We start from the raw sequence: 14250 nt of genomic DNA, 5'->3' as shown, positions 1-14250 counted from the left end.
TGGAAAACTGACTAGTTTAATTAGAATGAATCAGCCAAACAATGATTAGAGTTGATTTTTCCTGACCATTATGTTTAGGAAATCTATGCTGAAACCTCCACAAACTATTAACTGTTTCTTCTTGTCTGACAGGTAGTTCAATAATGCATCTATATTTCTCACAAATAGCTAACAGTTTCCTTGAGGGGATCTGTAGACTGTTACAATTATCAGATAAGTATTCTGTAGGAACAACTCAGAAGCACATGCTGCTAGGTTCTGATCAATATGGAAACCATTTGTTGTGATATTTATGACTTTTGTGTCCAACTTTCACACATATCATGTCTCCCCCTTTTTTGATGTAAACTAAACACAAAAATGATGGTAGTTTACAATCCCTAATATTTAACTTACTCATCCCTGTGGTTATGTGGTGTTCAGAGAGGCACATAATATCTATCAGTTCAGAATTTTCCACATCTTCTACGCATAAAGAAGATAATCTCGTTTTTCAACTCCCAAATGTTCTGATGAAACAAATTAATTCTACTTTTCTAGAAACTGATACATATATTATGATCCTGTTCTGCTTTAATTTCTTTCAATGCTGTTTGTCTGTAATCTGACTGTAACCTAATAAATGTGCCCCTTCAACTCCAGTAATCACAGTTTTTTGTCTTGTGCAGTCGCCCTGCAAGATGTTAAGCCAATCTTTCCTTCACCCTTTTATTCAGGTGCAGGCCACAATTTGTTTATCCCCATCTCCCAACTGCAGCAACAGGCATGACACAGATGAGATGCTATTTCTGTCAAATGCAAAATGCTCAGCTCTCTGTTAACATGGGTAACAGCTGTGATATCCCAGGGCTGGTTATGGCACTGTAAAACCTCCACAAACCTCACATGAAAATGTGACATTTCTGCTCGTATTTCCTCCAGGTCACCTTGAATGCTATATTAGAATATAACTAGCCTGCTCCTCCTACTGTAGTTACCTGATCATTTCCATCAAAATCTCTTCGCTAGGCCATTATGTTCTCTGTCACTCGGCTAAGCTTGGCACTAGGTTTGACAATGCTTGTAAGCTGGTATTCTACACCTAGCTTTTTCTGTAGCAATAGGCATTCACCTATCCCATGACAGCTACCTAGCAGCAGAACTGACTTCCTTCTACATGACTCTTCAACTGACCTGACCTTAAAGTTGTTCCTGTGACTCTGTTGCACTCTACTTTTCTCAAAAACTGGTTGAGGCTCTTCTCCCATTTCAGGTCACAACTTCACCAGGCTAGAACCTTTATATCATTAGACTTTACACATTTTATGAAGCTTTTAAGTATGGATTTTATTTCTACATATTGTATGTCAATCTAAATTTTATTGTCAGACACTCAGTCAGCAATGTCAGACACTCAGTCAGCCATACAAAATAATTTTACTTAATGACTAAACATATTGCATTTAAACTATTGAATTTGTGTACCCTAGCAATATTGTCCTCTCCTGGCTGCAGTTGTTTGTGAAGTACAGGATGCCTCCAGCCCATTCACGAGTACTCACTATGTACCCTGTTGTGTAGATATTTATGTTAATAATCCTATTAGAATATTGTTATGGTATGTATGGCTGATATGCATGGCTGCTATTTATGTTATTATTTCTATTTGTTATTTCTTATCTATTCTCAACTTTTTGCAGTTTAACCTCACCTGACTGAACATAATTTGTCACATCACTGTTTGTCTATCTGTAACACCTGTAAAGATGGAAATAGCCAAAAGTGTTAATTGTGAATTATATCACTTACATAATCAAGATGTACTTTACAAATAAATTACAGACTTTATGTCTTCAAGCGACTTCTTCTTTTCTTCTTTGTACCTGAGCAACAAGATACGATACATCATTCTACCTGCAATTTCTAACAGAAAATTTCACTAGTTTAAGTTGTTCCAAGAGATTTGCTCCCAAACAACAGCAAACTTTTCTCACAAATTCAATCCAAAGCAGTCGAATTCAAACCTACTATGTGCAGAAAAATAAATCACACATTTTAAAAATATCAACACAATTATTTTTTGTAAAGTGATGACAATCAACTATGACTGGGTTACATAATAAAAACATTATTAATAATTTTTTGATTTCCAAGGTAATTATGATAACAAGAGATTATAAAATGCTGATAGAACAGTTACACACGAATTCCTGTGCCTTTCCTATATAGACATCAATTGTGCTAGTAAAGAATGTATGATAAGTTTTCTCACATGATAAAAACAATACATGGGTATTGTTAATGCATTAAGTCAGCTATCTGCATAGATATTATATCTGGGCATCCACTTTTCGTATCCATCCAATCACATCTTATACTTAGGCTCATACACACAGTCATAAATTAATACCACGCCATTGTGGTTAAACAGGAATACTCCTAAATTTTCCAGTCCTGTAATAATATTCCTCAGTTTTCCAGTCTTGTAGCATTTCTGTTTCGAAGCAAACTTTTAACAGAAGGCTTCTCATTACAATTCAACAAACTTTTGTTTTCAGAATTGCTTGTTCACCAGGTAATCCTTGCACAACTATGCATTTACTGAAAAACTCGAATCTGATGCTTTATATATACACTTCGATAAATTATTAGTGAAATCACAGTTATGTCATTAACTAACATACACTGAGGTGGCAAAAATCATGGGACACCTCCTACTATTGTAGCACATCCCCTTTTGCCCAGCATAGTGCAGCAACTCGACACGGCATGGACTCAACAAGTTGATGGAAGTCTCCTTCAGAAATACTGAGCCATGCTGCCTCTACAGACATCCATAACTGCACAAGTGTTGCAAGTGCAGGTTTTTTTTTTTTTTTTTTTTTGTGCACAAACTGACCTCTGGATTATGTCACATAAATGTTTGACGGGATTCACGTCGGGCAACCTGGAAGGCCAAATCATTTGCCTGAATTGTCCAGAACATTATTCAAACCAATCATAAACAATTGTGGCCAGGTGACAAGGCACATTGCCATCCACAAAAATTCTATAATTCTTTGGGGATCATGAAGAATGGCTGCAAACTGTCTCCAAGTAGCCAAACATAACCATTTACAGTAAATGATCAGTTCAGTTGGACCAGAGGACCCAGTCCACTCGACGTAAACACAATTCACACCATTATGGAACCCCCACCAGCTCGCACAGTGCCTTGTTGACAACTTGGGTCTACAACTTTGTGGGATCTACATCGCACTCAAGCCCTACCATCAGCTCTCACCAGCTGAAATTGGGACTCATCATACCAGACCACAGTTTCCCAGTCATCTAGGATCCAACCAATATGATCACGAGCACAGGAGAGGTACTACAGGCGATGTCATGCTGCTAAAAATGGCGCAAGTGTTGGTCATTGGCTGCCACAGACCATTAACACAAAATTTCATCACACTGTCCTGATGGACATTTTCGGTGTATGTTTCACATTGATTTCTGTGGTTGTTTCACACAGTGTTGTCTGTCTGTCTGTCAGCACTGACAACTTTACGGATACTGTTGCTCTCGGCTGTTAAGTGAAAGCTGTCAGCCACTGCATTGTCCATGATGAGATGTAATGCCTGAAATTTGGTATTCTCAGCATACTCTTGACACTGTGGATCACACAATATTAAATTCCCTAATAATTTCTGAAATGGAATGTCCCATGCTTCTAGCTCCAACTACTTATGTGTTCAAAGTCTGTTAATTCCTATCTTGTGGCCATCATCATGTCAGAAACCTTTTTACTCAAATCAACTGAGTACAAATAACAGCTAATCCAATGCACTACCCTTTTATATTTTGTGTATGTGATACTACCGCCCTCTGTATATGTGCATATTGCTATCCCATGACTTGTCAACTCCATGTAGTTGCTTATTCCCATTGAAACAGTACCAAAACTATGAAATATGTTATTTCATTATTGATGAACCATCAACAGATGACAATCATGAGTATAGACAATAGTTTTAAACGCACCTGTAAGTTGTTCTCACAGTTATGCAAAATTTTCTTTGCTTTATGTGCATACTACAGCTTTCCTAAGGAAACATATTCACCATGTTGATAAAGACAGTTAATACTCTGTTTTCCATCTTTGCATGTAGTATATTTTGATTGCCAGTTCTTTATCTATGGACCTCTTTTCTGTTTAGCGCGCATCCTCGATGATTTTATGCTCAATCATTCAAACTAAAAATCTTTCGCATTGGTGTGCAGCTATAGGACATTACCTGCTCAAATATGAAAGGGCACAATCTTGACCTATAGCAGGTGTCTTCACAACTTACCAATTTCTATCCTCAAAATGATTTCTTAGTTCCTTAGTTACTGAACACGTTCACAATCCACAAGTTGGCCACACTCATTCCAATCTTCAGATAACTTTTTAAACTGTGAAAGCGTAAGTTGAATGACATTAAAGATTACAAAACACTCTTTTGCACTTGTGAGTCAATATTTTCACCGAAGTCTTTATTGATTGGCAATAATCATTCTTTTTCTGGATTGCAGTTGTATGTCTATTTACTACACTGGTCACATTTGTTTGTAACTGATGTTCAATCACACTCAGAAACATACCAAATATTCTTCATGTCTGCTTTCATGTGTGAACGATTACCGCCAGTACTATAACAATTATCATGTTACCAAATTTCTCTCCAATTGGTGTAGTTCTGTATCTAAGCACTCATTTCACCACAATGCCAATAATATCCATTAATCATTATAAATGCTATTCCTGCTGTGAGAAACTGTGTTTCATTCATACTACATAATTTAAATTATCAGATTACATCTCTCACAAAAGGGTTTCAAAGCACAAAATCTTTCTGTTTGTCCTTCAGCAAGACCTCTGCTACAAGTGATGTTTGCCATTTAATATGTTCAGCTACCCTTAATTTCACAAGTTATGTTGAAAGCACAGAAATGTTCAAGTCACTGTCCACTACTTCTTGTTGCGTGTGCACACTTCATTCAGAATCTCTGACGTTTAATCACATCTCCCGCATTGCAGAGAAATATTTTTTTACTATTGTCACAGTAACTACTGTAGAGTGAATTACCTTTCACTTTCATCATTCATTCACTTTAATAATGCTGTTCTTGTACCAGAGATTTATCAGCTTCACAGTGGATGCTTCTTTTCATCTTTCTCAAGATACGAGTGGCAATTTATAAATAATAGCTATGTGACTTCATTTTTTAAGTCAACAAACAAATGGATACACTTCTCTGTTGGTAGACATCATCTGTAGCATCACCTTGGGAAAAATCCACCTTCTGCTACACAACCATGCCTTAATAGTCATTTGGATTTCAATAACAACTTAATACAGTGGTCCACAACAGTCACCCTCCACTTCAACAAAAAAGTTTGGATTATACACAGGATTCTGCATTGTTCAGTGTGTCAGTTTCCTTCCAACATCAATTAATGCATAAAGTACCAGCATAGATACATTTATTTATTTATTCATCAAAGCATCTTCTCACGATGATATAGGATTTGTCAAGGCAAAATAGTGCAAATCAACAGGCCAAAATATACAAACCATAGCATATATAGCGTGCTTCATGAGTACAGAACAGGTAGCCCATTGCCACAAAACAATATCTTTGACACTGGATTCTCTTAACCATTTTTACACAGCTCCATTTATAGCAACCAAAGTTCACTGATAACCACTATTCCAGAAAGGCAACATGGATATCATCATCTGCAGCCCATTAAATTAAATCTATAACTTTCATTAGAATTGACTGCAGTGTTTCCACTTTTTTCTGTCTGTAATTGGTCTTTGTCCCATCCCCTGTAGATGAACTGGGTTATCTGAAAACAGCACAATTTTGGTGAATGTCCAATGCTTTGGATTCTTTGGCACTGTTTCTACTTCATAATTTGCATAGGTACAATATTCTGGGGTAATACTTTCACCTTCGGCCAGGACAGAAAAAAAAACTGTAGTAATGAGGTTCTTGCCCTAATTTCTATTTCTCTCACAGAACAAAACAACTGTTTACTATGACACCTAACCAAAAAATGTGATTATAGAAGAGACATCACACAGTTCATCCAGTTTGTTCCACCAGTGTTGTCAACCAGTCATATGTAATATATCTGCAGGTATTACTTTTAGTAGACAAGAAATAACTGCAGAACCTTTCAAACAATGATCACTACAATTTTATTATTTATCTATACAAACTGGTAGTGAAATGAATTAATGTATGGACATTTTCCATTAGCATGCTAGTGCTGAGCTGAGATTTCTACCCCATTTCTACTAATGGATAATCTTGCACTGGTGTTGGCCATAACACTCCTCCATATGCCCTCATTTAATCTCAACACTGTTTTCTTCAGCTGCTTCTTATTTCTTCTTCCAACGATGTCCACTCTACAGTGCTTTATCTGATGTTTGATCTTCTTGTCACATGTTCTACCTAGTACCACCACAGAGCCCACAGCCTGGTGATGAATGTAGCTGCCTCTAGGTCATAGGAACCCGAGTTCAATTTCTGGCTAGGTTAGAGATTTTCTTCATTCGGCGGATGGGTGTTTGTGTTTTTCTTATCATTCCACTTCATCTTCACTGACACACAAGTTGCCTAAGTGGAATCAAATAGAAAGACTTCAGAGCGGGTCTTCAGACCAATAGTGCCATACAATCATTTCATTTTTTCACCATTACGGCAATTTAGCTTGGGTCAATGATTGATTTACTATGTTTTGTTTCATCTTCCTTTATTTCTAATTTTTTATGTATGTTTTCTCCAAACAATAGAATGGTGTATTTTTCATATACGATACTGTTAACAGTCCCTCACCAGTTCCCACAAAGGTCACTTGTTTCCAGCTTTCTTCTTTTCAGGTTAATGTGTAGACTATCATGCTTACTCGCTTTGTTAAATTGTTCCAACTTCCCCTGCAAATGAACTGATTATTTGAGAACAGCACAATGTTTGTAAAATTCAGATGCTTTGGATTCTTTTCTACAGTGATGATATAATGAGCTTCACATCCAACAGTTTTAAATGCATCTTTTGTAGCTGATGTACATAAATTTGGTGAGATAGATTCTTCTTTCGTTGAATCTTGTTCCAATGCTCAATTTACTTTTGCTCCCCCTTTAACTGTATTTAATTGTACTGTGCTGTTAAAGATTTTATTTGGCACATATATCTTATAGGTCTCTATGATTAAGTATGTATCTTGTAGGTCTTTATTTTGTTGTAATTCGTAAGTACTTTATAGTAAGTCGAGATTCAAAGGATGTAAAAGTTGAACCATATTTTATTCACAATATTTCTCTGCCAAAGTATTTAAAACCTAGTGTACAGATAATCAATTCTGAGGAGTCTTTCCATAAACTGGTTTGTTCTGCTGAGAATGTAGAAGCATATGTTGTTGATCATCTTGATAAACAGATTGTAATTTTACGAGTTCAAAATAATAAAGCGGAACAGACTAATGGCAATTTTACTTCATTTTATTTTAGACAGAAGCCACTGAGAAGAGCTACATAAACATACAGATACTACAACTAAATCAAAAATTTTGAATTTTTCAACTGATTCTATTTCAGAGGAACCAGTAACCCAAACAAGCTGGTGAAGAGCTGACAATGTAAAAGTTCTGCATTCTGGCCCTAGACAGGCTAATCGGGTCTGACTGAAGGGAGGGAGGGAGGGGGAGGTGGGAGGGGGTGGGAGGGAGAGTGAGACGGGGGGAGGGGGGGAGAGTGAGACGGGGAGAGGTGGGAGACGGGGGGAGAGTGAGACGGGGAGAGGTGGGAGAGGGGGGAGAGAAGGGGGGGGGGGGGAGGGACTTAGAGAGCATTAACAAAGCTCATAGTTTTCGGAGTTAATATCAATCCAAAGACCAGCACTGACTCAGCATGACTATCATAATGCAGCTTACATATATTTTCTGCCAACATTCATTATGTCATAAGGTGATAAAAATTAACACATTATATGTGCAATTTCAGCACTATGAATGGCCGCATAAAATAAATCTCTCTGTTGAAGCTATCTTGGAAGGTTATGGTGCAAATAAATATTTGCAAAGCTGGCAACAAAACAAAGATTTAGAAATATGATGATGATGAAGAAGATAATGATGAAGTCCAATACTCCAAGGAGCGTAGGGGTCAAAGCAGGAGACCCGCACCACCGACTAGGCAAGGTCCTAGCGGAGGTGGTTTGCCGTTGCCTTCCTCTGGGAAATACAGGGTGTTTATAAATGAATATCAGGGTTTTAATGCTTTATACTATTTATTACATTAAACTTACATTTATAAATGATATGTCAAATGAAAGAGAAACTAAAACAGCTTTACCAAGAATCCTATAAATGTTCAATGTGGAAAAGCAAAGTGTACCCAAGTGCTGGATAGGCCGCAATGGGGGCCCAGTGACAGGGCTTGCTTTGCATGGCCTCCACGTTCACCCGACCTAATGCCATGTGAATTTTTCCTTTGGAGCTTCATCAAGGATCATGTGTAAGTGCCTCCGCTACCAGCAGACCTCCCTGAATTAAGAAACCGGATTGAAGCAGCTGTTGCTACAATCACTGAAGACAAACTTATCAACGTTTGGGAAGAACTCGGCTATAGAATTGATGTGTGCCATGTACAAATGGTGCTCACATTGAACATTTATAAGGTTCTTGGTGAAACTGTTTGAGTTGCTCTTTCATTTGATGTACCATTTATAACTGTAAGTTTAATATAATAAATATTATGAAGCGTTAAAACCCCGATATTCATTTATAAACACCCTGTAGGATAATGAGACACAAATGGAGCCTAATGTGACGAAATAATTACAATGCATGGAGGAATCCAATTCCCAGTTGGCAAAGTCATTATAGTGGAAGACGACAACCAGTTTCCAAAACCGATGCAAAGAAACAACTTTTGCGCTCTTTCCAACCCATCAATACAGACTAATATTGCTGCAGAGACAAGCATAAGCATAAAAAATGCTGTATAGATACTGAAGAAACATTATAGCATCTATCCAATAGTGTTTTAATGAAGCAGCACAGAAATGGAAGTAAAAAAACTACAAATATGAAGAAGAAGAATCTATTATTACATAATAAGGAAGTTTAGTTCTGCCTTGAGCAATGGATTTTTCTTCTTCTAGTGCCCTTCCAGTTTCAGAGAAGTTTCTTCAGCTTCAGTGGGCTTTACTTATACTCTGTTAAAAATCATACAAATAATATTTGCATTATGATATTTATGTATTTTTGTGGTTATAATATTTATACTGAGAAAATATTAACAGACAAAATAAATACATACCTTAGTATTACATACTGTTGTTCAAAAGTCTGTATGGTACTTGCAGCATGGCTATAATTATTGCCTTCCAGTATGTCATCCGAAATTTATAACAATTGATCAATGTTCTGTTACCTAATTTCCCAAATTTTAGGCGTAACATGATATTATCCATATTTTTTATGTTTCTTCTGTTTCCTTTTCATAGCACTAATTACATTATATTAAGTTGTGTTGTATAAATGAGATATTTGTTATTTTACTCTCTGACTAGCATTTTTTTTTGGGTTACAGTACTATTTTTTCAGAAAAATGTGTTGAAAGGAATGTTGATTGTGATTAGGCTTTGTAAAATCGCGAGTGGGGAGGAGATGAAGAACAAAATCGCGAATCTTTGTTTACAACACAACATAATATGACAACAATAGTGCTATAGAAACAAAATAGAAAAAATATCAACAATATCACATTTCACCTTTGGAAAATTACACAGAAAAACTGTGATATATGGTTATTAATTGCATATGACACACTGGAAGGCAGTAATTATAGCTGTGCTGCAAATACTAAACAGACTTGTAAACAATAATATATAATACTAAGGTAAATATTTATTTTTTTGTGTTAATATTTCTGTTAGTACTTTGCTTAATGCAAATACTATAACCACAAAAACAGGTAAGTATCAGAATGCAAATATTCTTTGGATGTTGCGTACCAGAGAATAAATAAAATCCACTGTAGGTGGAGAAACTTCTCTGAAACATTTATGGGTACTGAAAGAACTATGTTTGCTCAAGACAGAATCATATTATCTTCTTACATATAGGAAGCAAACTCTGACAAAAAAAAACTTCAACCACAAAACATATTCACAGATGTACAAGTCTTGAAGAGCTAGGAAAATAATTACAAGGGTATGTTGGGAATCATCTTTACATGAATACTTGAAGATGATAGCGCAGTCATATATTTACTCAATAACCATTCAGTACTGATTAAAAATGACACTGCTTTGTTAGAACCTGGGATGGGAACACCTGGAACCATGACAGCTGTTTTGAATACAATACAGTCAGAACAACAGAAACAAACAACAGCTAGGTCCTTGCAACTGATTTGCAGTATTAAAAAAAAAAAATGAGTATGGAAATACACAACCAGAAAAAGCACGGCAATGTTCCAATGCTGAGGGATTAAGTTATACAGGGCTTAGGTGCACTTTGTGCATCATACATACACAATGCAGACAAATTTACAAAATGATAAAATGTAAATTTCACAATTATTTTGAGGCATGTAAATGCCTCAGCATCACCATGTATGGAGAAAGAGCTTGAGTTTTTGCAACCAAGCAAGAAATATCCACATCAATTCAGTGGTAAGAAACTGCCTCAAAGCACTAAAATGCCATTCACAACCCTGACAACTAAACTAAAGGATCAGGTGGATAGGGAAAGTATTTTCTGGACACACATTACAGTAAAAACTGTTCATATGCTATTGGATTCCAACATTTTCAGTAGGGTGTTATTGCTTACAACACCTCACAGTCCACTAAACTTGGCTGGATTACTAAAACTAAAAGCGAAGGTCAGAGACAAGGCTAATGCATTAACACTTCTGATACTAGTTTCCTACAATTCATGGAACAATGTTGTATCCAAAATCCTACACATTACTTGTGAAAAGAAATGTCAAAGTTACTAGTATTGCCATTAGCATTAAGTTGTATACCATGCATATGGAGCTCACTTTAATAACGGTTTTATTTGGTAAACATTCATCCAAAAAAGTTTCTAACTCAAGTTTCCTTGTACCAATAACAATAATTAGTACGACTCTGCTTTCAATTTTGTTACAGACATACAGTTGAAATTGTTACTTCTTCAGCAATTTAGTACTTTCTCTGCACTAATGGTTTAGTAGCAAATATCCATTGCTTTCACAGCCATGTCAGCACCCTTCAATTGATACCTTTTGTCCCGTGACCAACACCTTTTAAAAAAACTTACCATGAAACACAATAATGTACTCAAAAAATCTAAAAGATATGGGAAGTATTACTTCTTGTGTAAAATCATTTGCATTTGACAACTTACTTCCTGCAAGCCCTATAGTCACTTTTCTATTTAATTATTCATCCAGTGTACATTTGACAATGATGTAAGATTTGTCATCATGATACAATGAAAATAAGCAGCTTAATACACTCGCACACAGAACATATGATTTTAAGACAATAGGACACATGGTCAGCTGTGACCTTGTCGATGGAACCACCCCATCATTTGTCTGAAATGGTATACAGAAACTACAGAAAACCATAAAAAGGCTGGCTGAATATGATGTCCATCTCTTAACAACTACACTGCCTCATTCAGTTGGTAGTCAAAATGCCAGTGCCAAGTAGACAATGAGACTTTAAAAATTTCTCACTATTAACATTATGGCATGTTTAAGGCAATCAGCTGATCTTAAAGTCACCGGCAACAATGTAGCTGTTACTTTAACAGAAAACATGTAAAAAAAAAAAAAATAAAAAATAAATAAAAAAAACTAATGCTCACCCTATACGCTTTGCTGAGAAAACATTCATCCCACTATGCAAACAGGATTTCTTATTAAAAAAAAATCATAATTAATCATCTAAGAGACGAGTTGTACCTAATGTTACAGTACTACAGAGAAATATATGAAAGACACTTCTGGGATATCCAACATATACTTCCTTCAAAACCAAAGATAGTCTCTACAATGTTGTACTGTAAAAATCTGTGTGTGTTCTTGCAACAGGCCCTGAGAAACCATCTGTGCAAGAACAAAGTTCACGTAATAATAAGTACAACTATTGAGGAGGAAATCGTCTGTAACTGCAATATGAAACTTTTAAATAATATAGCTGTACAAAATATTTGCAATTGCACATCAAACAGTTGTGCAATATATATGCATTTGCATATCAAATACATAAAAAAGAAATGCCAAAATACAATTCCAGCTTTCTATATCTCTGAGTTTCATATACAAAAATTAAATATTGCCAATCTGCTATTTCAAACTGAAACAAATGATCAATGAAAGTGAAATCTCATCTTAGGTATTCCAAAATAACCAGTACAGAGTGTTACATGTTACTGGTTTATCAAAGATGATACCTACCAATGATTTTAGAAGGGTGCACATAACTTATATTTTTGAAGACACTTGTTCTTAACTTGTAACACAACATAATAACACAAAATCAGGAAAAATGTATACATGTGAGGCATGATATAGCCTTCTTTAATGTGTACAGTAAAGGATCTGCCTATATGAAAAATTTTCTCAAGTGTATTACAGTTTCTAATATTCGTGTTTAAGAGAAATAAATAAGTGAAGTCTTTCCTCCAAAATAAATGAGGGTTCAAACTAACCACATGAAGTGTACAAGACATGCTGTATGCTACATGGCATTCTAAATAACACCCTAAATTAAGGAAGGAATAAATCTGCCAATGCATAATCAACACTTATTTATATTTTTGACTCTCATCTCAAAATTGTCCTCTGACCGCTAATTTGTCAAAAACAGACATTCTAGACCATGGCTGTGTACAAAATATAGGTTGACTCTTACATTTATTTATTTGTTAATTTATAATAGCATCATTACATGTTTCGAACTGACAGGTTCAGCGCCAGACGGTCTATTCACGTTAAGATATACTTTACATTACCTATCACTTAGTGTTCTCCCAAATGACGAAACTTCCTCGTGGTGGTGGTACCCTACAAATACATAGACAGAGTCTCACATTTTGTTTTGGTTGTACCGCATCACCACCGCAAGAAAATTTCATCATTTGGGAGAACAAAATGTGAAACCTAATGTAAAATGTATCAATGTGAACAAGTCGTCTGATGAACCTGTCGGTTCGAAACCGGCAACGGCACTATTTAAATAAATAAACAGCATTATAAAAAGTGGCTGCTGTTATCTCCTCTGTAATAGTCAAATTGTCTTTCGTGACGATTTAGGGAGGCCTATCATGTTTCCTCATACGAGGTAATAGCACAAATAAAGGTGAAACAGATTTCCACAATATGGGGCACTTATCTGGCAAACCTCTAGAAGTAAAATAAACATAAAAGTATTTTAAAATCATTACATAAAAGTGCCACTGTGCTGAATGATCGAAGACTCACTTTAGGCAAGCCCTAAAATGACAAACTATACTGAACACACACACACACAAATGTATAAAATAAACGCTTAAGTCCATATGCCCCGCCCCCCATGTTAGCACCAATTAGCTGACTTTCATACTTTGATAAATGTGATTTACAAGTCCTGGACAGGGCACACATTTTCAACAGTCCCCGTTGCCAGAATATCCAGCTTCATACTGCATGGCAATTAAAACATTTTCACAAAACACGATACACACAACCGTAAGCTGTGGGTTCTGATTGTTACACTGTAAATGCTAACAAGTGACATCACAAGAAAATGTTCACACTTTCACAAAACCCTAAAATAGGATAACAAGTCATAACCGTAATAATGCAATGAACAACATTACATAAATGACTATACAGTTGCACTGGACTAATCAGTATGACAAAGCCTCTCAATTTTCTTTAGCCAAGTTATCTAGTCAATACAAAATACAAATGGCAACAAACTTTGTATTTCTACATAAATCGTCTTGTGTCGCAGATATAAACTTGGCTGCATTGAATACAGTACACGTACTAGTCACAACACATCACTTTAGCAGTCACAACAGATACACTGGAACAAAACAACCCTCCACCGCTAAAATTACAGCTTAAGAAAATTGGCAACCAATCAAGAAATTGTAATGCAAACGACAAAATCTCCGTATCATTTCCATCACTGCAAAAAGTTCCCCCGAGTGTCAAAAAAATCTAGATGGAAGCATCGAAA

At 35.9% G+C, this 14250-nt stretch overlaps 1 protein-coding gene across 1 annotated transcript in view; it reads right to left on the bottom strand.

Annotated features, from left to right (window-relative positions):
* LOC126184024 (uncharacterized) overlaps positions 1-14250 on the bottom strand; it is a 344076-nt gene that overhangs the window by 329100 nt on the left and 726 nt on the right. The gene's annotated exons all lie outside the window — the stretch shown is intronic.

This window comes from Schistocerca cancellata, chromosome 4, assembly GCF_023864275.1.
Source record: "Schistocerca cancellata isolate TAMUIC-IGC-003103 chromosome 4, iqSchCanc2.1, whole genome shotgun sequence".
NCBI classification, from domain to species: domain Eukaryota; kingdom Metazoa; phylum Arthropoda; class Insecta; order Orthoptera; family Acrididae; genus Schistocerca; species Schistocerca cancellata.
The sequence above is the reverse complement of the archived record's forward strand: the minus strand, read 5'-3'. Positions and strand labels throughout refer to the sequence as shown.